Source organism: Crinia signifera, chromosome 3, assembly GCF_055691185.1.
Source record: "Crinia signifera chromosome 3, ASM5569118v1, whole genome shotgun sequence".
NCBI lineage: Eukaryota > Metazoa > Chordata > Amphibia > Anura > Myobatrachidae > Crinia > Crinia signifera.
In genome coordinates this window covers 309,282,395-309,285,583 of record NC_139219.1, presented here as the reverse complement: position 1 = coordinate 309,285,583, position 3,189 = coordinate 309,282,395, and positions in this window count along the sequence as shown.

The window sequence follows — 3,189 nt, the reverse complement described above, 5'->3', positions numbered from 1 at the left end:
AGTTTGAGAACCACTGTACTAGATCATAAGTTCTCAAACTCTCAAGACTCCAAACCGCTTATGTTATCCACAGAATCACATGTAAAATAATTAGCTCTCTAAATGGGCCAGTGAGTAATCACTACACCTGTGCACCTGCTGAGTGACTTGGAAAATGTCAGCTGCTTGGGGTCCAGAGGAACCATTGTTTTAGGTGCTTAGAGTGTGCACCTGTATTTTCTTTTTCCTGCTTCGTTAAATTGGTAAACTAGGTACCAGCCAGCCATGAATGTGTTAACTATATTTATAGCAATACTGCACAGTGCGTTCTCGTTCTCTCAGTAGTTCTGGAAAAATGCTTATTCAACTGAACCATGATAGCGGCGGCACGCTGTGTGACTCATTATAAATTGTCCGCTAGGAGTCATTCGGCTGAATTGTGCTATTGCAGCTCCTTTTAAGTAGAAATGATGTTAGGATGGGATTCAGACGCGTAAGTATGAAAGTCACTCTCGAAATAGAGGGGTTTAATAGAGTTGCTTTATTGCACTGTAATCCACCTGGATAGCGGAGAGGAATAATTGATGGCAGAATTGATTAATATAAAGTCAGCCTTCAGGCGACCTCTCATCCCAGACCAGGTCAATTACCACTAATGATCCTGGCTCCCAAGCCCTGACAGAGATGTATGTTACATATGACCTACTTCATCTGTTTCTGTTCTTGGACAAGGTCCATGCAGAGGACAATGGATCAAGGCCCTTATTCTGGTTCACTCACAAAGGCAAATTCCTTCTCAAATGGACAAAACCATGTGCACTGCAGGTGGGGCAGACGTAACTTGTGCAGAGAGAATTAGATTTGGGTGGGGTTTTCCTTCAAAGTGAGATCTATATTGCAGTGTAAAAATAAAGCAGTCAGTATTTACTCTGCACAGAAACAAAATAACTCATCCAAATGTAACTGTCTCTGCACATGATACATCTGCCCCACCTGCATTTGAGAAGGAATTTGCCTCTGCGAGTGAACCACAATAAGGGCCCAGATGTGAGTGAGGTGTTGATGGCAAACTCACTATCAGGAATTCAAAAATAGGCTCAAATTGTGTAACTATAAATATTCTGGAGAGAGAATGTAACAATTTTCTGTATACATTTTGTATGACTTCCTGAACAGAGAGTATGCAATCATTTGAATATAGAACGGTTGTTAGGATCAAAGTCTCAAGCTCTATGAGGAAGCATTGAGTCAGGTGTCACATGCAGCTAGAAAGTCTCTGGGTTGCCACTATAGACACTGGGCCTTATTCTAGTTCTCTCTTTCTGACAGAATCCTTCTTAGATGGACAAAACCATGTGCACTGCAGAGGGGCAGATGTAAAATGTGCAGAGAGAATTAGATTTGGGTGAGTTATTTTGTTTCTGTCCAGGGTAAATACTGGCTGCTTTATTTTTACACTGCATTGAGTCAGATGTCACATGCAGCTAGTAAGTCTCTGGGTTGCCACTATAGACACTGGGCCTTATTCTAGTTCTCTCTTTCTGACAGAATCCTTCTTAGATGGACAAAACCATGTGCACTGCAGGGGGGCAGATGTAAAATGTGCAGAGAGAATTAGATTTGGGTGAGTTATTTTGTTTCTGTCCAGGGTAAATACTGGCTGCTTTATTTTTACACTGCATTGAGTCAGATGTCACATGCAGCTAGTAAGTCTCTGGGTTGCCGCTATAGACACTATAGATACTGCTCATTGTCAGCCATCTGACGCAGGCTGTCTGATACGGACCTATCTATCCATGACGTCTTCAATTACGTCCCCCTGTTCTCTCGGGCGCCGGATGAGTGACCAGCAGTCAGGATTCCGAAGCACGTTTCTACGAATTCCGACTTACATGGGCTATTTTCCCTCATGGGGGTCGATGCTTATTGTAACTGGGAGGCAACCATTCAGGAATTTATTCCTTAAGTGACACTTTACATTGATCTCCCATGTGGCAACCAGCATTGGTATATATCTAATCTTTAAGTGACTACCTCATAACTAAACGGTTTTTGGGCCCAATACAGTCCTGTGGTCCAGGCATTATAGGAACAAGCTACTACTATTTGCTATTTATTATTATTATTATTACTAAGGGCGGGATGTATTAAAATACATTGCCACCCTTTGCCGCCGCGATGCCAGCGCATATGTACTAACATATGTGGCTGGCATCGCGGTGCGGTGTAATGTGTGTGTGTGATATATGTTATATTGTATTGTATTGTGGTACTCACCTACGTTAACCAAGCGCAGCTATCCCCCTGTCTACTGTCGCCCCCGCGATACCTGTACTGTGGTGTGCGGGGGGGGGTCTCTGTCTCCTCCCTGCCACCTACTGCTGCCTTCATGCCAGGGACAGCTAAGCAGGCTGTCCCCGGCGCCTCCTCCTCTCCCTGCAGCCGGAAGGACGTCTGGCTGCGTTGCTAGGGGGAGGAAGGGCTTACCTTCCGGGGTCCAAGAGGACCTGCAAGAAGGTAAGCCGGAGGGAGGGGGAGAGGGGGGGTCGGCGAGGCAGCGGGGTTGCGGCGGGCGGCGAAAAGAAGGCCATAGATACCCTGGCCGGGAAATCGGTGTGCCCGGGTTATAGTACATATGAAAATGCGGTAAAACAGGGTTTTACCGCATTTTCACTTTGATACATCCGCCCTAAGTTTTAATATGTACTGTGTAACAATTGAATACTGTATTGTATTAAAACCTTAATGGAAATTAATTCACGTGATTGTAGTGCATATTTGATATATATATCCAAGTGTTAGGATCACACTCTCCTCCAAGTACTGTAACAACAACTGCCGTGGTGTCAGCTCAGGAGTTCCAGACAAGTCCAGTTCACCAGTATAACTGTTAGGAGGGTATCAGTGGACCCGCTCCCTAACTCTATTGCCCTGGCCTAGCGTCCACGGATACGTGCAGAACTAGGCTTCGCCTGTACCCATCCCGGCTGTAAGGGGGAATTAGGTCCGCCCAGACTCCGTTACAGGCAGGTCTTATGGTGGGACAACGTATCTGTGGAGACGGACCAGGAGCAAGAGGACAGACTAACTGGTAAGTACAACAGCGGGCCACTGATCCCCAAACTGGCGGGAGAGCCTAACGTGACCCAGGGGGGGGGGGGGGGGTACCTTGGGCAGCACAGATGTAATTATACACAAAGATGTAATAAG